This window comes from Leiobunum rupestre, chromosome 2, assembly GCF_980474605.1.
Source record: "Leiobunum rupestre chromosome 2, qqLeiRupe1.1.hap1, whole genome shotgun sequence".
NCBI lineage: Eukaryota > Metazoa > Arthropoda > Arachnida > Opiliones > Sclerosomatidae > Leiobunum > Leiobunum rupestre.
In genome coordinates, this window is record NC_143385.1 from 78,686,560 (window position 1) to 78,710,964 (window position 24,405).

Sequence of the window (24,405 nt, forward strand, 5' to 3'; positions counted from 1 at the left end):
CACTATGAAAAGTTCCTTTTTCTTCTTTTAATACGACAACACACAACTCTGATACGCAAATATATAAAGAAAATATAAAAAAAAATTTACTCTACGTTCGATACGTTAAAATACATTTCCGATACACAAATATAGATAAAGAAATACTATAAAATGTAAAAAGGAAGAAAAATACTACACATTAACCATTATGAATTTAAGCTTACAACATCCTTCACGTATAGAGCATAACATATATGTTCAGAGTTAACTTGTTTCCTCGTTATCTTTATCGCATGTGTTTTAAATAGCGTATGGAATAAGTTAAGAATGTACTGAAATGGTGTATGTTTAAACCTCGTAGAATAAAGAGTAAAACATATGTTCAGAGTCGGCTTGATTACTAAAGCGAATAACACAGAGACGTTTCCGGTGTAGTCACGTAGGAAGAAAAATACTACAACACTATATACTCTACATTCAACACGTTAAAATATACTTCCGAAATGCCAATATAGGTAGTAAAATACTACAAAATCTCTATACTTTACCTTCAATACGTTAAATTACATTCCAATATGTAAATATAGGAGGAAAATACTACAAAAGCCTCTTTTCTTGGCGTTCAATATGTTAAAATAGATTTCTGAAATGCAAATGTAGGTAGTAAATACTGCAAAATCTCTATACTCTACCTTCAATACGTTAAATTACATTCCAATATGTAAATATAGGTAGTAAATACTACAAAAGCCTCTTTTCTTGGCGTTCAATATGTTAAAATAGATTTCTGAAATGCAAATATAGGTAGTAAATACTACAAAAGCCTCTTTTCTTGGCGTTCAATATGTTAAAATAGATTTCTGAAATGCAAATATAGGTAGTAATTACTACAATTTAAAAAACGTTGGTAAAAAGAATATCATTTTAACTTATTTAATTGTGTTTTTTACCCAACCAAGCATTTATTTGAATAAAAGTGGTATTTATTTAAATAACCAATAGTTAAATAAAAATTGTTAAATGTTTAAATAATCGAAAGTGAACAAGCCTATTTTTTAAATAAAACAAACAGACTTTAGAGTTGATAAGATTTGTAAATATCATTTGAAACTAATAATTTTCACGCTTTATTTAAGTCAAGCAATTACATTTTTAAAAATGAAAGAAGTTAAACAATATAAAAATTTGTAAATATTGTAAATATTTTTAGGTAATAAAGAAATTAAGAAATGTTTTAATTAAAATATCTTTCATTTTCTACTACATTTTTAAAAATGAAAGAAGTTTAACAATATAATTATTCTAATATAATTTCAAAATCAGGTATTATTTAAAGTACAAATGCATAATTTAGTGAAGCAATTCTTATTTAAATACTTTTATTTAATTAATTTGTGTATCTGAAATGTATTAATTGAAAAATAAGTGGGTTTTACTATTTATCACGGTTTTTTATATATATATATATATATATATATTGGAATTGTTACAAAAGGTTCTTTTAAACGTAACTTAGTACATTAATTTATTTTGGAAGTTCAAAACGTATTAAGAGCCCTTCAGAGTACTATAAAAGGATTTCATTTACAAACTAAATTAATATTTTCTTCAAACTTTCAATTCGTTATAATTTGAATTTAAATGAAAACATCATGGATTATAGGTGCGTAATCTACTATTAGACCGAACTAATTAAAAAAAATACTTAAAGTAAGTGGTTTTACTGATAAACTCTAAAGGAATTTTGGAATTTTCTAGAATAGCAAAGTAAAACTAAAACGTAAACCAAGTTTAAAACGAAACTAATAACTGGGAGAAAGGTTGAAGTAAGTAATTTTTTTGATTTTTCGTTTTTTAATTTTTGAGTTCCCTATATTATTATAAACTAAATTAAATATAATTTATGAAAATTTGTGATAAAAGATCTGCTCCTTCGTGTTTTACATATATTTAAAAACTCGAGATTTTAATGAATTGTTTTCAAAGCATGAAAAATATAGCAGATCCTTTGATTTTAATTGTAGTTAGTAGTTACTTAAAAAAAAAGTCGCTAGCTGACTTGGAGCTGGTGTAGTTAAATTTTAAAAATGTGTATTTTAAATTTTGTTTGTAAAAGTTTTTTTGAAAAAGTTTAGTATTATAGTTTAAATTTATTAAATAAAATAAAATATAAATTATACATTTGGTTTAGTATTTTACTATTGCAAGTAAAATTAATAGTAATTTCAATTACTTTTTTAGTTTTTTTTTGACAAATATGCAAACTATTTAGTTATTTCAAAAACAAATACGTCGAATTATTTGGTATTCGAAATACTATTGGTTAGTTTTTATATCTTTAATTTTATTTTTCAGAACAATTTCTCTTTGTCTAGCTTCTTCTAACTTTAATTTAGATGGCCTTAAAGCCAAGTATTTAACAAATTTTGTAACCAAGTAGATGGAGCTTTAAACAATTTTTCTGTCATGTAGTCAAGGAAATGTTCAAATATACGTGTATTTGGTCATTTTGATGGTCAAATAGCCCAGTATGGAACTGCGAGATGATAGTCAGACATTGAGACGCGGGTGGCGCCCGTGCCCCAGCGTCCGCGCTAGCCCCGTCGGTGCCCCATTTCACATTTCAGACGTCGACGGAGGCTCGGGGCACCATCAGGGCGAGGGCGCGGACGCTGGGGCACGGGCGCCACCCGCGTCTCAATGTCTGACTATCATCTCGCAGTTCCATACTGGGCTATTTGACCATCAAAATGACCAAATACACGTATATTTGAACATTTCCTTGACTACATGACAGAAAAATTGTTTAAAGCTCCATCTACTTGGTTACAAAATTTGTTAAATACTTGGCTTTAAGGCCATCTAAATTAAAGTTAGAAGAAGCTAGACAAAGAGAAATTGTTCTGAAAAATAAAATTAAAGATATAAAAACTAACCAATAGTATTTCGAATACCAAATAATTCGACGTATTTGTTTTTGAAATAACTAAATAGTTTGCATATTTGTCAAAAAAAAACTAAAAAAGTAATTGAAATTACTATTAATTTTACTTGCAATAGTAAAATACTAAACCAAATGTATAATTTATATTTTATTTTATTTAATAAATTTAAACTATAATACTAAACTTTTTCAAAAAAAACTTTTACAAACAAAATTTAAAATACACATTTTTAAAATTTAACTACACCAGCTCCAAGTCAGCTAGCGACTTTTTTTTTAAGTAACTACTAACTACAATTAAAATCAAAGGATCTGCTATATTTTTCATGCTTTGAAAACAATTCATTAAAATCTCGAGTTTTTAAATATATGTAAAACACGAAGGAGCAGATCTTTTATCACAAATTTTCATAAATTATATTTAATTTAGTTTATAATAATATAGGGAACTCAAAAATTAAAAAACGAAAAATCAAAAAAATTACTTACTTCAACCTTTCTCCCAGTTATTAGTTTCGTTTTAAACTTGGTTTACGTTTTAGTTTTACTTTGCTATTCTAGAAAATTCCAAAATTCCTTTAGAGTTTATCAGTAAAACCACTTACTTTAAGTATTTTTTTTAATTAGTTCGGTCTAATAGTAGATTACGCACCTATAATCCATGATGTTTTCATTTAAATTCAAATTATAACGAATTGAAAGTTTGAAGAAAATATTAATTTAGTTTGTAAATGAAATCCTTTTATAGTACTCTGAAGGGCTCTTAATACGTTTTGAACTTCCAAAATAAATTAATGTACTAAGTTACGTTTAAAAGAACCTTTTGTAACAATTCCAATATATATGTATATATATAAAAAACCGTGATAAATAGTAAAACCCACTTATTTTTCAATAAATACATTTCAGATACACAAATTAATTAAATAAAAGTATTTAAATAAGAATTGCTTCACTAAATTATGCATTTGTACTTTAAATAATACCTGATTTTGAAATTATATTAGAATAATTATATTGTTAAACTTCTTTCATTTTTAAAAATGTAGTAGAAAATGAAAGATATTTTCATTAAAACATTTCTTAATTTCTTTATTACCTAAAAATATTTACAATATTTACAAATTTTTATATTGTTTAACTTCTTTCATTTTTAAAAATGTAATTGCTTGACTTAAATAAAGCGTGAAAATTATTAGTTTCAAATGATATTTACAAATCTTATCAACTCTAAAGTCTGTTTGTTTTATTTAAAAAATAGGCTTGTTCACTTTCGATTATTTAAACATTTAACAATTTTTATTTAACTATTGGTTATTTAAATAAATACCACTTTTATTCAAATAAATGCTTGGTTGGGTAAAAAACACAATTAAATAAGTTAAAATGATATTCTTTTTACCAACGTTTTTTAAATTGTAGTAATTACTACCTATATTTGCATTTCAGAAATCTATTTTAACATATTGAACGCCAAGAAAAGAGGCTTTTGTAGTATTTACTACCTATATTTGCATTTCAGAAATCTATTTTAACATATTGAACGCCAAGAAAAGAGGCTTTTGTAGTATTTACTACCTATATTTACATATTGGAATGTAATTTAACGTATTGAAGGTAGAGTATAGAGATTTTGCAGTATTTACTACCTACATTTGCATTTCAGAAATCTATTTTAACATATTGAACGCCAAGAAAAGAGGCTTTTGTAGTATTTTCCTCCTATATTTACATATTGGAATGTAATTTAACGTATTGAAGGTAAAGTATAGAGATTTTGTAGTATTTTACTACCTATATTGGCATTTCGGAAGTATATTTTAACGTGTTGAATGTAGAGTATAGAGAGTGTTGTAGTATTTTTCTTCCTACGTGACTACACCGGAAACGTCTCTGTGTTATTCGCTTTAGTAATCAAGCCGACTCTGAACATATGTTTTACTCTTTATTCTACGAGGTTTAAACATACACCATTTCAGTACATTCTTAACTTATTCCATACGCTATTTAAAACACATGCGATAAAGATAACGAGGAAACAAGTTAACTCTGAACATATATGTTATGCTCTATACGTGAAGGATGTTGTAAGCTTAAATTCATAATGGTTAATGTGTAGTATTTTTCTTCCTTTTTACATTTTATAGTATTTCTTTATCTATATTTGTGTATCGGAAATGTATTTTAACGTATCGAACGTAGAGTAAATTTTTTTTTATATTTTCTTTATATATTTGCGTATCAGAGTTGTGTGTTGTCGTATTAAAAGAAGAAAAAGGAACTTTTCATAGTGTTATTCTACCTATTTACATATCGGAAATGTATTTATATTTTACCGTATTTAAAATATAGGTAATTGTTTTTATTGGCTTGACTTAAATAAAGCGTGAAAGTTATTAGTTTCAAAATGATATTTACAAATCTTATCCACACAAATTTAATTTAATTTTAATTTTAGTGTTTTATAGTATCTTTCTGACTATATTTGTGTATAAGAATTATATTTTACCGTATTTAAATAGTAATAAAAGCGAATTGAAAGTTTGAAGAAAATATGAATTAAGTTCGTAAATAAAATCCTTTTATAGTACTTTGAAGGACTCTTAATACGTTTTCAACTTGAATAAAATTAAAAACAATAATCTAAGATACCATTTAAAGTTAAATTCCTTTAGAGTTTATCAGTAAAACCACTTTAAGTATTTTTTCAATCCTTATACCTATATTTACATATTGGAATTGTTACAAAAGGTTCTTTTAAACGTAACTTAGTACACTAATTAAGTATTTTTAATTTACCGTAATTAAAATATAGGTAAGTGGTTTTTATCTTATTTTATACCTACGGAAGCGATAAATAAATTAAAGCAATAAATTTTTGGAGTTTGGAGATGGGTGGGAAAAAAAAAATAAGGCTCTTCGTTTTTCCAACTGCTTTTCTGATGTACCCAAAAATGGACCAAAATAGAAAAAAAGTACCCTTAAAACGACCAAAGTCACCATTTTCGGCCCTATGTATCCCATTTCGGACCAAAAGTACCCCAAACTGGACCTATTAGCTTTATTGTAATGTTAAACTCCCATAGAGATTCCCCTAAAAGAAAAAAACTTGCGGTCCAATTTTGGGTACATGAATTATTTCGGAGAGGGAATCCATGTTTTAAATTCAAATTAACCGCGCGCCCGGGCAATCCGCGCCTCCCAGGTAATCCACGCCTCCCAGGTAATCCACGCACGCGCGCGCTATCTTCCTGCCTAGGTTATCAAGTATCATACAACTTACATAATTTCTACTTATTTCGTACGATAAAACGCGATCGAGATATTCGTTTTAAGAAATACTCGTGAGATTGGTTCAAGTGTCAAGCATACTACAATGATATTAAAATGAAGTTTAAAAATATTTCCATTCTACTTTAACAACGAATATTCCATGACGTCAAAACACTTCAATTCAAATTAACCGCGTCCCCCGGGGTAATCTGCGCACGCGTCGCCTAGGTTATCAATTTTTACATCATTTCAACTTATTCCGTACGATAAAACTTGATAAGATATACGTTCAAGTATCTTTCGAGATAAGCATAGATAAATGAACAAGTTGGCCTGGACACAATATGTTGATATACGGGAAAACAAATCGTCGCGAGAAATACCCTAAATACATTGACTTTTCGATGATTTTACCCCCATTTCATCCCTTAAATCCCGGATTTCGATCCCGAACCCAAACCCGAACCCGGGATCGATGCCACACCCTCACTTAGTTCGGTCTAATAGTAGATTACGCACCTATAATCCATGATGTTTTCATTTAAATTCAAATTATAACGAATTGAAAGTTTGAAGAAAATATTAATTTAGTTTGTAAATGAAATCCTTTTATAGTACTCTGAAGGGCTCTTAATACGTTTTGAACTTCCAAAATAAATTAATGTACTAAGTTACGTTTAAAAGAACCTTTTGTAACAATTCCAATATATATGTATATATATAAAAAACCGTGATAAATAGTAAAACCCACTTATTTTTCAATAAATACATTTCAGATACACAAATTAATTAAATAAAAGTATTTAAATAAGAATTGCTTCACTAAATTATGCATTTGTACTTTAAATAATACCTGATTTTGAAATTATATTAGAATAATTATATTGTTAAACTTCTTTCATTTTTAAAAATGTAGTAGAAAATGAAAGATATTTTCATTAAAACATTTCTTAATTTCTTTATTACCTAAAAATATTTACAATATTTACAAATTTTTATATTGTTTAACTTCTTTCATTTTTAAAAATGTAATTGCTTGACTTAAATAAAGCGTGAAAATTATTAGTTTCAAATGATATTTACAAATCTTATCAACTCTAAAGTCTGTTTGTTTTATTTAAAAAATAGGCTTGTTCACTTTCGATTATTTAAACATTTAACAATTTTTATTTAACTATTGGTTATTTAAATAAATACCACTTTTATTCAAATAAATGCTTGGTTGGGTAAAAAACACAATTAAATAAGTTAAAATGATATTCTTTTTACCAACGTTTTTTAAATTGTAGTAATTACTACCTATATTTGCATTTCAGAAATCTATTTTAACATATTGAACGCCAAGAAAAGAGGCTTTTGTAGTATTTACTACCTATATTTGCATTTCAGAAATCTATTTTAACATATTGAACGCCAAGAAAAGAGGCTTTTGTAGTATTTACTACCTATATTTACATATTGGAATGTAATTTAACGTATTGAAGGTAGAGTATAGAGATTTTGCAGTATTTACTACCTACATTTGCATTTCAGAAATCTATTTTAACATATTGAACGCCAAGAAAAGAGGCTTTTGTAGTATTTTCCTCCTATATTTACATATTGGAATGTAATTTAACGTATTGAAGGTAAAGTATAGAGATTTTGTAGTATTTTACTACCTATATTGGCATTTCGGAAGTATATTTTAACGTGTTGAATGTAGAGTATAGAGAGTGTTGTAGTATTTTTCTTCCTACGTGACTACACCGGAAACGTCTCTGTGTTATTCGCTTTAGTAATCAAGCCGACTCTGAACATATGTTTTACTCTTTATTCTACGAGGTTTAAACATACACCATTTCAGTACATTCTTAACTTATTCCATACGCTATTTAAAACACATGCGATAAAGATAACGAGGAAACAAGTTAACTCTGAACATATATGTTATGCTCTATACGTGAAGGATGTTGTAAGCTTAAATTCATAATGGTTAATGTGTAGTATTTTTCTTCCTTTTTACATTTTATAGTATTTCTTTATCTATATTTGTGTATCGGAAATGTATTTTAACGTATCGAACGTAGAGTAAATTTTTTTTTATATTTTCTTTATATATTTGCGTATCAGAGTTGTGTGTTGTCGTATTAAAAGAAGAAAAAGGAACTTTTCATAGTGTTATTCTACCTATTTACATATCGGAAATGTATTTATATTTTACCGTATTTAAAATATAGGTAATTGTTTTTATTGGCTTGACTTAAATAAAGCGTGAAAGTTATTAGTTTCAAAATGATATTTACAAATCTTATCCACACAAATTTAATTTAATTTTAATTTTAGTGTTTTATAGTATCTTTCTGACTATATTTGTGTATAAGAATTATATTTTACCGTATTTAAATAGTAATAAAAGCGAATTGAAAGTTTGAAGAAAATATGAATTAAGTTCGTAAATAAAATCCTTTTATAGTACTTTGAAGGACTCTTAATACGTTTTCAACTTGAATAAAATTAAAAACAATAATCTAAGATACCATTTAAAGTTAAATTCCTTTAGAGTTTATCAGTAAAACCACTTTAAGTATTTTTTCAATCCTTATACCTATATTTACATATTGGAATTGTTACAAAAGGTTCTTTTAAACGTAACTTAGTACACTAATTAAGTATTTTTAATTTACCGTAATTAAAATATAGGTAAGTGGTTTTTATCTTATTTTATACCTACGGAAGCGATAAATAAATTAAAGCAATAAATTTTTGGAGTTTGGAGATGGGTGGGAAAAAAAAAATAAGGCTCTTCGTTTTTCCAACTGCTTTTCTGATGTACCCAAAAATGGACCAAAATAGAAAAAAAGTACCCTTAAAACGACCAAAGTCACCATTTTCGGCCCTATGTATCCCATTTCGGACCAAAAGTACCCCAAACTGGACCTATTAGCTTTATTGTAATGTTAAACTCCCATAGAGATTCCCCTAAAAGAAAAAAACTTGCGGTCCAATTTTGGGTACATGAATTATTTCGGAGAGGGAATCCATGTTTTAAATTCAAATTAACCGCGCGCCCGGGCAATCCGCGCCTCCCAGGTAATCCACGCCTCCCAGGTAATCCACGCACGCGCGCGCTATCTTCCTGCCTAGGTTATCAAGTATCATACAACTTACATAATTTCTACTTATTTCGTACGATAAAACGCGATCGAGATATTCGTTTTAAGAAATACTCGTGAGATTGGTTCAAGTGTCAAGCATACTACAATGATATTAAAATGAAGTTTAAAAATATTTCCATTCTACTTTAACAACGAATATTCCATGACGTCAAAACACTTCAATTCAAATTAACCGCGTCCCCCGGGGTAATCTGCGCACGCGTCGCCTAGGTTATCAATTTTTACATCATTTCAACTTATTCCGTACGATAAAACTTGATAAGATATACGTTCAAGTATCTTTCGAGATAAGCATAGATAAATGAACAAGTTGGCCTGGACACAATATGTTGATATACGGGAAAACAAATCGTCGCGAGAAATACCCTAAATACATTGACTTTTCGATGATTTTACCCCCATTTCATCCCTTAAATCCCGGATTTCGATCCCGAACCCAAACCCGAACCCGGGATCGATGCCACACCCTCACTTAGTTCGGTCTAATAGTAGATTACGCACCTATAATCCATGATGTTTTCATTTAAATTCAAATTATAACGAATTGAAAGTTTGAAGAAAATATTAATTTAGTTTGTAAATGAAATCCTTTTATAGTACTCTGAAGGGCTCTTAATACGTTTTGAACTTCCAAAATAAATTAATGTACTAAGTTACGTTTAAAAGAACCTTTTGTAACAATTCCAATATATATGTATATATATAAAAAACCGTGATAAATAGTAAAACCCACTTATTTTTCAATAAATACATTTCAGATACACAAATTAATTAAATAAAAGTATTTAAATAAGAATTGCTTCACTAAATTATGCATTTGTACTTTAAATAATACCTGATTTTGAAATTATATTAGAATAATTATATTGTTAAACTTCTTTCATTTTTAAAAATGTAGTAGAAAATGAAAGATATTTTCATTAAAACATTTCTTAATTTCTTTATTACCTAAAAATATTTACAATATTTACAAATTTTTATATTGTTTAACTTCTTTCATTTTTAAAAATGTAATTGCTTGACTTAAATAAAGCGTGAAAATTATTAGTTTCAAATGATATTTACAAATCTTATCAACTCTAAAGTCTGTTTGTTTTATTTAAAAAATAGGCTTGTTCACTTTCGATTATTTAAACATTTAACAATTTTTATTTAACTATTGGTTATTTAAATAAATACCACTTTTATTCAAATAAATGCTTGGTTGGGTAAAAAACACAATTAAATAAGTTAAAATGATATTCTTTTTACCAACGTTTTTTAAATTGTAGTAATTACTACCTATATTTGCATTTCAGAAATCTATTTTAACATATTGAACGCCAAGAAAAGAGGCTTTTGTAGTATTTACTACCTATATTTGCATTTCAGAAATCTATTTTAACATATTGAACGCCAAGAAAAGAGGCTTTTGTAGTATTTACTACCTATATTTACATATTGGAATGTAATTTAACGTATTGAAGGTAGAGTATAGAGATTTTGCAGTATTTACTACCTACATTTGCATTTCAGAAATCTATTTTAACATATTGAACGCCAAGAAAAGAGGCTTTTGTAGTATTTTCCTCCTATATTTACATATTGGAATGTAATTTAACGTATTGAAGGTAAAGTATAGAGATTTTGTAGTATTTTACTACCTATATTGGCATTTCGGAAGTATATTTTAACGTGTTGAATGTAGAGTATAGAGAGTGTTGTAGTATTTTTCTTCCTACGTGACTACACCGGAAACGTCTCTGTGTTATTCGCTTTAGTAATCAAGCCGACTCTGAACATATGTTTTACTCTTTATTCTACGAGGTTTAAACATACACCATTTCAGTACATTCTTAACTTATTCCATACGCTATTTAAAACACATGCGATAAAGATAACGAGGAAACAAGTTAACTCTGAACATATATGTTATGCTCTATACGTGAAGGATGTTGTAAGCTTAAATTCATAATGGTTAATGTGTAGTATTTTTCTTCCTTTTTACATTTTATAGTATTTCTTTATCTATATTTGTGTATCGGAAATGTATTTTAACGTATCGAACGTAGAGTAAATTTTTTTTTATATTTTCTTTATATATTTGCGTATCAGAGTTGTGTGTTGTCGTATTAAAAGAAGAAAAAGGAACTTTTCATAGTGTTATTCTACCTATTTACATATCGGAAATGTATTTATATTTTACCGTATTTAAAATATAGGTAATTGTTTTTATTGGCTTGACTTAAATAAAGCGTGAAAGTTATTAGTTTCAAAATGATATTTACAAATCTTATCCACACAAATTTAATTTAATTTTAATTTTAGTGTTTTATAGTATCTTTCTGACTATATTTGTGTATAAGAATTATATTTTACCGTATTTAAATAGTAATAAAAGCGAATTGAAAGTTTGAAGAAAATATGAATTAAGTTCGTAAATAAAATCCTTTTATAGTACTTTGAAGGACTCTTAATACGTTTTCAACTTGAATAAAATTAAAAACAATAATCTAAGATACCATTTAAAGTTAAATTCCTTTAGAGTTTATCAGTAAAACCACTTTAAGTATTTTTTCAATCCTTATACCTATATTTACATATTGGAATTGTTACAAAAGGTTCTTTTAAACGTAACTTAGTACACTAATTAAGTATTTTTAATTTACCGTAATTAAAATATAGGTAAGTGGTTTTTATCTTATTTTATACCTACGGAAGCGATAAATAAATTAAAGCAATAAATTTTTGGAGTTTGGAGATGGGTGGGAAAAAAAAATAAGGCTCTTCGTTTTTCCAACTGCTTTTCTGATGTACCCAAAAATGGACCAAAATAGAAAAAAAGTACCCTTAAAACGACCAAAGTCACCATTTTCGGCCCTATGTATCCCATTTCGGACCAAAAGTACCCCAAACTGGACCTATTAGCTTTATTGTAATGTTAAACTCCCATAGAGATTCCCCTAAAAGAAAAAAACTTGCGGTCCAATTTTGGGTACATGAATTATTTCGGAGAGGGAATCCATGTTTTAAATTCAAATTAACCGCGCGCCCGGGCAATCCGCGCCTCCCAGGTAATCCACGCCTCCCAGGTAATCCACGCACGCGCGCGCTATCTTCCTGCCTAGGTTATCAAGTATCATACAACTTACATAATTTCTACTTATTTCGTACGATAAAACGCGATCGAGATATTCGTTTTAAGAAATACTCGTGAGATTGGTTCAAGTGTCAAGCATACTACAATGATATTAAAATGAAGTTTAAAAATATTTCCATTCTACTTTAACAACGAATATTCCATGACGTCAAAACACTTCAATTCAAATTAACCGCGTCCCCCGGGGTAATCTGCGCACGCGTCGCCTAGGTTATCAATTTTTACATCATTTCAACTTATTCCGTACGATAAAACTTGATAAGATATACGTTCAAGTATCTTTCGAGATAAGCATAGATAAATGAACAAGTTGGCCTGGACACAATATGTTGATATACGGGAAAACAAATCGTCGCGAGAAATACCCTAAATACATTGACTTTTCGATGATTTTACCCCCATTTCATCCCTTAAATCCCGGATTTCGATCCCGAACCCAAACCCGAACCCGGGATCGATGCCACACCCTCACTTTCCTTCTACTGAGGGCCCTGTGCTAATAAAACCTCTTGATTGCGAAATAACGATAAAAATCAGTTCCGTTGTTAATCTCGTTAATTGTCATACTTTTGTTATTATGTTACTTATATATAAACTTCATCTCACCAACGGCTATGCACGTCGCAGCGGTATTTGAAATTTCTTCGTAATGTAAAAGTTTCCTTTGACCTAAATTGTAGGCTTCTTTAAGAGGTCCATCACTTTCTTCAATCGCTTTAGCAATTGTTGTTAATAGCCATTGATATGTTGGTAATACAAGAGAAATGGTAGGATTCTTTGCAGCAGAAATTCTTTTAGTGGCTATGCTGAAATTCTTTTAATCAAAAACGTTTTAATTAACTATTTCCGAATTAAAAAAAAGATTTTTCGCACTTTTAAGACGTTTACAAAACTTTCAATGTTTTCCCATTCTGCTTCGGTGATATGGAAACTTTGAAAATCGAGATCAGTTCTTATAATTGTCTGAAAAGACTTAAATAGAAAAAACTTTAAACAAAATTTTCAATGACAATCAATAAGCCAAAAAATTACTGAATTACAGTTTTCAAACGTAGTGCTCTTTCTAGCATTGAATACGTCGAATTCCAGTGGGTTTTGACGTCGAGTACTACTTTAACATCGCCCAAACCATTACTAAGGTTTAGTTCACGGAACATTTCTTCTTTTAGGTTAGAAACTCTAATTTTTAAGACTACGGCTCGAATCTGAAACATGTTTAACCTAGTTAAATTGTGATGAAGCCAAATAGTGAACGTCCCGTAAAAATTAGTTTCAAAGTTTTCTACATTTGGCTCCACCTGGGTTGGTCTACAACTAGAGACAACAACTTAAAGTCACTTAGTGTATCTGGTAGCGAAGCTAGAACAATGAAGTTCGAATTAAGAACTTAAAGGGAATATAGCCTCAACTTCCTCAAGGCGTTCTTTATGTAAGACCTATCATAATTCAAGCAAAGAATTGGCTCACTAGCGCCAAAAAGAAATATAAAGCCATAGAAGGAAGCGGTCAACGTTAACTTGCAAGTGTTGGTCTTCCACACCAAACACCTGAGGTTCTATTCGCATTAAATCTTAAGCTTGGTTTCCACCAGTGCGCGTCAAAAAGCGACACTCAACTTTGAAACATGTAAACGTTTTTACGCGCGACAAAAAATTAACATTATGACGAGCTCTTACGCGCGTTGGTGGAAACCAAGCTTTAGGTGTCCAGGACTAGCGCTTTTTGGTATTCAGATTCACATTGAATATATTTAGTAAAAACGCGAATGTTCAATGAATAAATTACCGCTTCCTACCATTATGGTAAGTGATAACAAAGTTCTAGGGCTGCAGCTAGGTTGGCCTCCAATAAACTAAGTAAATTTTACGTCGTTGCCTCAATTCGTACCTATCAGAGAGCTACATGCATTTCAAAAATCATAGTTTGACCACTTACTCATGAGGCTGCACCAAGCCCAGTGGCATAGTGAGGTTATTTGGCGCCCAGGGCAAAACTCTAAAATTTGCGCCCTCTCCTGCCCTAACAGTAACTTTAAAATAAGTCCAATATTCGTTCTAATACTTTGGGCGCCCTTTAGGCGCCTCCTGACCAACGGCGCCCCTGGCGGATGCCCCCCGCCCCCCCCTCACTATGCCTCTGTCAAAGCCTAAAGCTGCATAGATTTACTCATGATTAAGTGGTCAAAATATAACCGTTGAAATAGCTCCATATCTAAAAACGTACAAAAGAAAATTACCTTTGCTACAGTTCCACCAATCGTGTTGGTTTCAACATTACTAATTTCTTCATCATCTGGTCCATAATCCTCTTCGTTATCGTGGTTAGGTGTTGATTTAAGATTTCCTAAAATAGCGCATACCGAGAGATGAATAACGTGTGCAGCACATCGAATTCGATTTTCTTTGTTAAATCTTAATTTTAAACTGGTATTTCTTTGTGCAAGTTCCTTGGTGAATGTGTCATTGTTTGACGCATTGTCCATGGTTATCGCCAAAATCTAATATGTGCATGGAAATATTATATGAAATACTTGAAGCTCAATGCCTTTGAAATTTTAGTGACTGTTTGACTAAGCTAAGTTGGGTATAACTAATTTTCGTTTAGTTGATTAGATTCATTATGTACCCAGACACTAAAACTCAATTACTCATAGTATACTACTTCCTTAGACCTGCAAATAAGCTTTAGCAGTTACAGCGCAGTTATGAAACTATTTGAAGAGTATTTAATCAGTTTTAGCATAAGTATAACAATCCCAATCATTCAATTCTTAATGATAGTATGTTTCACCAATGGCAACGTAAAGCATCGCGTGAGTAACGACTAAAGCCTAGTTCCCATTTAGCGACTTTTCGATAGTTACGAGACGAATTTAATTTTTGCCGTAGCTTTGGTTATATTAAATTTTATTCGCAAGCGTCGATTCGCCTCACGACAACTAAATTTCACGAATAAGGCGTAACAAATTTCCGCGAATTTTCTTAGATTTTGAAAACTTCCATGTTACGATGCCCAAGAAATCAAATCAAGGCCCATTGAAAACGGAAATGCTTTCAAAAGTGTAAATAACGCCTACTTTGAGGAAATAATCAAAATTATTTAATTGGAAGATATAAATAACTATTATAAACCTTCGCCTAATATTTATAAATTTGAAACCAACGCGTTTTTGCTCGTATTAATAACCATCGAAAAATGGCCGCTATTTTGTCAACGGATATATTATGAAAAGGAGCGTTTCCTCTTTCGAAACTTCAGACAGACCATCATTAACCAAAAACGTGGTGTCATACTTATGTTTATTGTATTACTTATGATTTTAGTTAGATTTTTTAAACAGTACAATATTACCAGGGCCGTACAGAGGTTTATTGGGGCCCGGGGAAAAAAGATACTGGTGGGTCCTTTGATTTGCACCCACCCGTCGAGCCCAGAAAATGTATTCGAAAGCCTCTAATTCGCAACCCCCCTCCCCAGCCCTGAATGTTTTTCCTAGGCCTCTGATTTGCACCCCCCTCGAGGTTTTTCAGTGTGCCCTTACGTCTGCAGCCCCCTTTCAGTCCCTTGTGGGCCCTTTTTCGCCGAGCCCTAGGGATTTCACCCCCCCCCCCTGCCCACCTCTGCACGGCCCTTATTTTTACCTTTCTTGTTTTCATGGCGTTAATTATTGCTAATATTTTTTCGCATATATTTTGGCCCGTATGCCGTATTGGAAAATGAACAAATCCCAGAAGTACACTATTCATCACCCAAACTTCATTAATCCAATGCACTGTTACTCCGACAAATGGAATGCGATTAGGTGATGTCCAGCAATCCATAGTTAATGCTAGCTGACTTGAAACATTCTGTTGTATTTAGAGAACCAAATAAAACATAAAACAATTAAATTGAGATTTAAGGGGTCTCCCAAACCAAAATAGAAATAAATACTGCAATTTAGAAATTGTTTCGAATTTAACATGAACCATAAGTAACATAATTACAATAAGTATGCCACTCCCTATTCACCCATTGATAATTTTTTTAATGATAGTACGTCTCGGCAATGACCATATAAATCATTACAAAATAAGGACTGACAACTCTCCGCGAGTTGGAACACATTTTAAACTTTATTCTGGTTTTTGAAAATAGATCTGTTCGAATTGGATTGTTGCGATCCAAGCAGGCACGTGCCAAGCACGGGGGCAGCTTAGGCGACTTGCCCCCGCTACTTTTAGCTGACTATATATAGTAATATATATAACAGTTGGTTTTTTTTCTATATTTAGGCTTAGACATCTTGTTTTTGCCCCCACTCTCGTAAAAAGTTGGCACGCACCTGGATCCAAGTTCGTACATATTGCCGTAAATTTACCCTTTTCGACGAATTTCCGCTTTAGAATACTCCGATTACGCAATCACCCCGCAACCGATTATCATTAACCGACATCGTTCACTGGCATACTTATTTTATTATGTTACTTATGCTTGAACCTAAATGTACGAGTCTTACTGTAGGACTCGACCTAGACTCGATAAAATTTTGTACTCGAATGTGTCTTAATGGTCTAACTGGACTTGGAACTAATTAACTAGAACTTCAATGAATGTTTGAGTAGGACTTGAAACCTATAGTTAGAGAAAATGTAGAAATAACTTACCTGAAAACTATCGGATACTTTAAGCTCTTCATCTCTATACAATTTTAGAAGTTCTGTCTTGATAGTTTTAGCACTTTGTATAAGATGGTCGGCTATAATTGTGCAGTGAGGATTAACAGAGCGCAAAAACGCCTGGAAAGTTTGGTCCTCAGCGATAGCGAATGGTTTATCACAAGATACTATCCACTTATACATCTTCATTCGGGCATCATCAATGTACTTCGAATTTATCTAGCATAAGCCATAAGACATTTTATTTTAAAATTAGCAATAAAAATATTTTTCTCGGCTTTTTAACTCTTCCAAATTTACTAAATATAGTTTAATCAGAACAGTTCGTTTTTCAGTTTTAAAGCGTAGGTCAGAAAAATTACTGATTCCGGTAAAACATGAATTAAAGTATGGAATCATAAATATTACCGGTACCCTTAAATATACAGTTACAACACTTCATGGTCAATGGCGGACTGGTCTTAGAGTGAACTGCCCAATGGCTGGTGGGCCCCATGGACCGTTCATGAACTGGGCAACGTTAAACATGATAGCGGCAACCAATAATATTACACCCAGTCTACCACTGTCTATGTTTCTCTGTCGCGGTCAGTTATGCGTAGTGTAGTTCTTAAGGTATTTATTAAAGTTGTTTAAAGATGGGTAATTTCGAGAAATTCATAGTGAAAGTAGGAGCGATTTCTAATCAGGACGTCCTTTGTACAGTATACATTGCAAAGGCACAGTTGCGTAGGAACAGGGGGGGGTACAGTCGTAAAATGTACCCTCCTTGAAACTGGACAGGGGCGCCAAATGGGCTCAAAAAGGGATCCAAATTGTGCTAAGAGGAGCGCTAATAGCTGGATGGTGAGGGGGGGGGGGCGCCTAACTAAAATAACTAGCTGTACCCCCCTTAATTCACAACGTTCCTACGCGCCTGCAAATGCATAATGCTAACGTACACGTGGCACATTTTCTAATTATAATTTATTGTTTTACATTTACATTTATTTAAAACAATTGTCACCGGTTGGTAAGCTTATGAACAATAGTGACAATAAGCCTCAGGCAGTAACCTTTCAGTGGCGGACTCGCCATAGAAAGAACCTGCCCGATGGCAGGTGGGCCCCGTGGACCGTTCATGAAGTAGGCCTCCTAAACATGATAGCGTTATAGTTGTTAAGGCTGGGCCCCTTAATGTCCTGTTAAACTAAAATATTGGACCCAGTCCGCCACTGTAACCTCTTATAACAATTTAACCATGACTCACCGAACCGGACGCTCTATTCGATGATAGTTTGTCTGGATGTTTCTTCTCAATATGGTACCACAAGTTTCCAGTACTTATATTTGCACGTGAACCTTGGGTATAGGAGGTGCTGTTAAAAGAAAGTGGGCGCGTAAGAGTGGTGGAAGTTTAAATAAACATATACCATCTTTACATACTTCTGGCAATATAAGCAACTTGCAACCTGCTTAGAAATACCATCCGCCGATGTTTCAACAGAGCGGCGGTAATGATTCCAAACAACGCTTCGCGACTGCGGTATTTTACTTGAAGCGGTTTGTGGGCCTTCAGCCATGATTGCGTTTAAATTTAAACAGGTTTTATGTTAGGTACGCGCTAAGCCGAAATTTACATCACGATTTCGAAGTACCATTCGAAAACGGTTAATTATATACAAAATAAAATATATTTTTTTAACACACACACGTAGATATCGATTAGTTTAAAAAACGTGAGATTTTGTTCAAATTTTATTTTATCGGTAGTTTTCAGAGTATATGAACAAAGATCTATTTCTACTATTTATTTAACATCTAAAAGCACAATATTTTTTTAACGGTTGAATTTCACCAATTCTTAAAACATTGTAAAACATTGTTTACGTCCTTCAAACAAAGAAAAATTCTTTATTCAAAAATAGAAAATGTAAGAGAAACAAACAACTTTTTATTAATATAGAGATAAATATTATTTAAATGAATAAGTGTATGAAAGTTAAATTTGCTTACAGATAATTTTATTCATAAAGAAAAATATCAACGTTTCTTTATATGAATAAATAAATATCGATATTTGTAAGCCTTATCTGATGTACAAAAGTTAGAGAAATTCCGACCACTAGCTCCGACACATCCTCGGAGCCGGATCTGCGGAGCACTAGCTTAAAGAGAGTCGGGTAGTGTTCGTTTCCCCTTAGACTTAAAGTCTCGTAGCTTTGTGCGTAACAGATTTTAACTACATAGCGACCTCTTAATGGTATTTTAGAAGCGCTTGTCCACGCCCTTAACGCGATTTCCATTACTCGCTACGAGTGACATTCCATTTGCTGGGCGATTTGGGGCTCGATACCTTCGAAGAAGCAGTGGCGTCGCTACGGGGTGCGGGGATGCGGACTGCCCTGGGTGTTAACATCATAAAGCATCTGACGACAGAATAAAATCATACCTCGCTCAATGTGCAAGAGTGACACTCTAAATTCTCGTATTGGGTAACACTTACCTTAGCTACGCCACTGCGAAGTAGATCCGCATGTTTGCATCTATCAAAATAGAACGTACCAATCTTCCTCGTCCATAAATTGGGCATTGGCTGCTATCGCACCCAAAAAGATAAATATGAAAGTGGTACATCAAACGATAGGAGATATTCTCCGCATGAACACTTCGTAGTCGCTTTCACAATTTGGGCCAATGGAACCCATAAGGTGGACACTCTCTATCCCTCATGCTTTTGAAAATAGAAAGGCAAATCGTACATCAATTTCATCAGGATATTGCTCCTTCGTTGTCACTGTATGTATTTAGTTCGTGGGTCTTTTTGGGTACTTGGGGCCCTAAAACGTTCAACCAAAAAAAACTAAGACAGTTTTTGTGTATATAAAATATTCGAGATACTATAGTGGTATCCGTGGTGCTCTAAGATGTAAAAGAAAACGTTCAGGGAATTATATTTCAAATGGTCATACTACTAACCGACCGCGGTCTCAAATTATCCCGAAATGGAGATCGGGTCTCTTAAAAAAGTGTTCTCGATTTGGAAAAAAGTAAACAAAAGCGATACCGTTTTTTCTTTCGTATATGTAGATAATACATTAACAATAAAAAATTTCAAATTGTTTTAAATTTATCCAGTCGTGAATTTTTTTCGTAAATGAATTCGCCTATTGTTTATTTAAGATTTGGATATATTTATACTTAATATACGTTTTTGAAGGTTTGAGTTCGTTAAAATAAAAAAAGCTGCTTTAGACGTTTCTTCCGTGAATAACTATTTCTTAAAAAACATAAACCCTAAAACATATAAACAACATTTTCTTTATGAACAGCGAAATATTATTCATATAAATAATTGTTTAAAAATATAAATGATAAAGAAATGCATTTATTCACTAGTAAACGAAATCTATTTTCTTCAAATAAACAATCGTCATTGGGATACAGTAGGCCTTATCCATTGGATAAAAGTTGTAGGAATTCCGAGTTATGTTTTTGGGGGTAAGGGAAAACCTTTTTACAGGATTAGGATGATATTTTATTAAATATAAACCTAAACGAAGACAGTGTGGCCGAGTGGTCTATGGCACTGGTTTCAGGCCCCAGTCTCTTTGGGGGCGCGGGTTCGAATCCCACCGCTGTCAGTATTCAATTTTGCAGGAGTTACATTTTTGGGGGCAAGGGAAAACCTATTTACAGCACTAAGCTGATATTTTAGCAAATATAAACTTAGACGAAGGCAGTGTGGCCGAGTGGTCTATGGCGCTGGTTTCAGGCACCAGTCTCTTCGGGGGCCTGGGTTCGAATCCCGCCGCTGTCAGTATTCGATTTTGCAGGACTTATGTTTTTGGGGCAGGGGAAAACCTATTTACAGTTTTAAGCTGATATTTTACCAAATATAAACCTAGACGAAGGCAGTGTGGCCGAGTGGTCTATGGCGCTGGTTTCAGGCACCAGTCTCTACGGGGGCGCGGGTTCGAATCCTGCCGCTCTCAGTATTTAATTTAGCAGGAGTTATGTTTTGGGGGTAAGGGAAAACCTTTTTACAGCATTTAGATGATATTTTATTAAATATAAACATACACGAAGGCAGTGTGGCCGAGTGGTCTATGGCGCTGGTATCAGGCAAAAGTCTTTTCGCGGGCGCGGGTTCGAATCCCGCCGCTTTCAGTATTCAATTTCGCTGGAGTTATGTTTTTGGGGACAAGGGAAAACATTTTTGCAGCATTTAGCTGATATTTTAGGAAATATACACCTACACGAAGGCAGTGTAGCCGAGTGGTCTACGGCACTGGTTTCAGGCAAAAGTCTCTTCGGGGGCGCAGGTTCGAATCCCACCGCTGACAGTATTCAATTTTGCAGGAGTTACATTTTTGGGGGCAAGGGAAAACCTATTTACAGCACTAAGCTGATATTTTAGCAAATATAAACCTAGATGAAGGCAGTGTGGCCTAGTGGTCTATGGCGCTGGTTTCAGACACCAATCTCTTCGGGGGCGCGGGTTCGAATCCCGCCGCTGTCCGTATTCAATTTTTAGAAGTTATGTTTTTGGGGACAAGGGAAAACATTTTTACAGCATTTAGCTTATATTTTAGGAAATATAAACCTGGGCGAAGGTAGTGTGGCCGAGTGGTCTATGGCGCTGGTTTCAGGCACCAGTCTATACGGGGGCGCGGGTTCGAATCCCGCCGCTGTCAGTATTCGATTTTTAGAAGTTGTTTTTGGGGACAAGGGAAAACATTTTTACAGCATTTAGCTGATATTTTAGGAAATATAAACCTACACGAAGGCAGTGTGGCCGAGTGGTCTACGGCACTGGTTTCAGGCAAAAGTATCTTCGGGGGCGCAGGTCCGAATCCCACCGCTGACAGTATTCAATTTTGCAGGAGTTACATTTTTGGGGGCAAGGGAAAACCTATTTACAGCACTAATCTGATATTTTAGCAAATATAAACCAACACGAAGGCAGTGTGGCCGAGTGGTCTAGGGCGTTGGTCTCAGGCACCAGTCTCTTCGGGGGCGTGGGTTCGAATCCCACCGCTGTCAGTATTCGATTTTGCAGGACTTATGTTTTTGGGGCAGGGGAAAACCTATTTACAGTTTTAAGCTGATATTTTACCAAATATAAACCTATACGATGGCAGTGTGGCCGAGTGGTCTATGGCGTTGGTTTCAGCCACCAGTCTCATCGGGGGCGCGGGTTCGAATCCCGCCGTTGTCAGTATTCAATTTTACAGAAGTTATGTTTTTGGGGACTAGGGAAAACATTTTTACAGCATTAAGCTTATATTTTAGCAAATATAAACCTAGACGAAGGCAGTGTGGCCGAGTGGTCTATGGCGCTGGCTTCAGGCACCAATCTCTTCGGGGGCGCGGGTTCGAATCCCGCCGCTGTTAGTATTCAATTTTTAGAAGTTATGTTTTTGGGGACAAGGGAAAACATTTTTACAGCATTTAGCTTATATTTTAGGAAATATAAAACTGGGCGAAGGTAGTGTGGCCGAGTGGTCTATGGCGCTGGTTTCAGGCACCAGTCTATACGGGGGCGCGGGTTCGAATCCCGCCGCTGTCAGTATTCGATTTTTAGAAGTTGTTTTTGGGGACAAGGGAAAACATTTTTACAGCATTTAGCTGATATTTTAGGAAATATAAACCTACACGAAGGCAGTGTGGCCGAGTGGTCTACGGCACTGGTTTCAGGCAAAAGTATCTTCGGGGGCGCAGGTTCGAATCCCACCGCTGACAGTATTCAATTTTGCAGGAGTTACATTTTTGGGGGCAAGGGAAAACCTATTTACAGCACTAATCTGATATTTTAGCAAATATAAACCAACACGAAGGCAGTGTGGCCGAGTGGTCTAGGGCGTTGGTCTCAGGCACCAGTCTCTTCGGGGGCGTGGGTTCGAATCCCACCGCTGTCAGTATTCGATTTTGCAGGACTTATGTTTTTGGGGCAGGGGAAAACCTATTTACAGTTTTAAGCTGATATTTTACCAAATATAAACCTATACGAAGGCAGTGTGGCCGAGTGGTCTATGGCGTTGGTTTCAGCCACCAGTCTCATCGGGGGCGCGGGTTCGAATCCCGCCGTTGTCAGTATTCAATTTTACAGAAGTTATGTTTTTGGGGACTAGGGAAAACATTTTTACAGCATTAAGCTTATATTTTAGCAAATATAAATCTAGAAGAAGGCAGTGTGGCCGAGTGGTCTATGGCGCTGGCTTCAGGCACCAATCTCTTCGGGGGCGCGGGTTCGAATCCCGCCGCTGTTAGTATTCAATTTTTAGAAGTTATGTTTTTGGGGACAAGGGAAAACATTTTTACAGCATTTAGCTTATATTTTAGGAAATATAAACCTAGTCGAAGGCAGTGTGGCCGAGTGGTCTATGGCGCTGGTTTCAGTCACCAGTCTCTACGGGGGGGCGCGGTTTCGAATCCCGCCGCTTTCAGTGTACGATTTTTAGAAGTTGTTTTTGGGGACAAGGGAAAACATTTTTACAGCATTAAGCTGATATTTTAGGAAATATAAACCTACACGAAGGCAGTGTAGCCGTGTGGTCTATGGCGCTAGTTTCAGGCACCAGTCTATTCAGTGGCGCGGAATCGAATCCCACCGCTCTCAGTATTTAATTTTGCAGGAGTTATGTTTTGTGGGGAAAGGGAAAACCTTTTTACAGCATTTAGATGATATTTTATTAAATATAAACCTACACGAAGGCAGTGTGGCCGAGTGGTCTATGGCGCTGGTATTGGAGTTGCGTTCGAGCTTTTGGAGAGTGCAGGTCGTTCGATTTTGTGCTCCGTGTTTTCGTCGCGCTAAGCCTAAGCGGGGTATTTTACCAATTTATTTTTCTTTCGGTTATTATTCGTGCATTTAAATCTATAGTTGTTAATTTATTAATTTGGTAATCCCTCCTGGGTGTTTCTACCCAGGATGGACGCATTCAAGAGATCGGTTTTTATTGATTTTAAACGAAATCTCCCAAGTTTTGAAGTTGTGTCTACGGCGGTGATTGCGAACTTTGGTCTCGATTGTGCATCTGCTTTAGTTGTCTGTGATGAGGGTGGTTACATTCTCACCTTGAAGACTTTGGCCGATGTCGAGGGCGTTATTGATTCGGGCTTGGATATTGACGGTGAGATATATGAAATTTCAAGCGTTTCTGCGAAGACGGTGACTGTCGCCTTTTCGGACTTACCTGAGTTTGTGACTGATGAAGCCATTTTATCCAAATTAACGTCGCTTGGCTGTGAAATCAAGGGTCCGCTTGT

General features: G+C 33.6%; 10 non-coding genes across 10 annotated transcripts; all 10 read left to right on the plus strand.

Annotated features, from left to right (window-relative positions):
• Positions 1–20,871: 20,871 nt before the first annotated feature.
• TRNAL-CAG (transfer RNA leucine (anticodon CAG)) lies at positions 20,872–20,953 on the plus strand. Its single transcript has one exon. It is a non-coding gene; the product is annotated as a tRNA-Leu (tRNA).
• A 620-nt stretch (positions 20,954–21,573) lies between these two features.
• Positions 21,574–21,655, plus strand: TRNAL-CAG (transfer RNA leucine (anticodon CAG)). Its single transcript has one exon. It is a non-coding gene; the product is annotated as a tRNA-Leu (tRNA).
• Positions 21,656–21,748: 93 nt separating this feature from the next.
• Positions 21,749–21,830, plus strand: TRNAL-CAG (transfer RNA leucine (anticodon CAG)). Its single transcript has one exon. It is a non-coding gene; the product is annotated as a tRNA-Leu (tRNA).
• Positions 21,831–22,097: 267 nt separating this feature from the next.
• On the plus strand, positions 22,098–22,179 carry TRNAL-CAG (transfer RNA leucine (anticodon CAG)). Its single transcript has one exon. It is a non-coding gene; the product is annotated as a tRNA-Leu (tRNA).
• A 93-nt stretch (positions 22,180–22,272) lies between these two features.
• On the plus strand, positions 22,273–22,354 carry TRNAL-CAG (transfer RNA leucine (anticodon CAG)). The gene has a single exon. It is a non-coding gene; the product is annotated as a tRNA-Leu (tRNA).
• Positions 22,355–22,448: 94 nt separating this feature from the next.
• TRNAL-CAG (transfer RNA leucine (anticodon CAG)) lies at positions 22,449–22,530 on the plus strand. The gene has a single exon. It is a non-coding gene; the product is annotated as a tRNA-Leu (tRNA).
• Positions 22,531–22,623: 93 nt separating this feature from the next.
• On the plus strand, positions 22,624–22,705 carry TRNAL-CAG (transfer RNA leucine (anticodon CAG)). The gene has a single exon. It is a non-coding gene; the product is annotated as a tRNA-Leu (tRNA).
• A 267-nt stretch (positions 22,706–22,972) lies between these two features.
• On the plus strand, positions 22,973–23,054 carry TRNAL-CAG (transfer RNA leucine (anticodon CAG)). Its single transcript has one exon. It is a non-coding gene; the product is annotated as a tRNA-Leu (tRNA).
• Positions 23,055–23,147: 93 nt separating this feature from the next.
• On the plus strand, positions 23,148–23,229 carry TRNAL-CAG (transfer RNA leucine (anticodon CAG)). The gene has a single exon. It is a non-coding gene; the product is annotated as a tRNA-Leu (tRNA).
• Positions 23,230–23,323: 94 nt separating this feature from the next.
• TRNAL-CAG (transfer RNA leucine (anticodon CAG)) lies at positions 23,324–23,405 on the plus strand. The gene has a single exon. It is a non-coding gene; the product is annotated as a tRNA-Leu (tRNA).
• Positions 23,406–24,405: the final 1,000 nt, after the last annotated feature.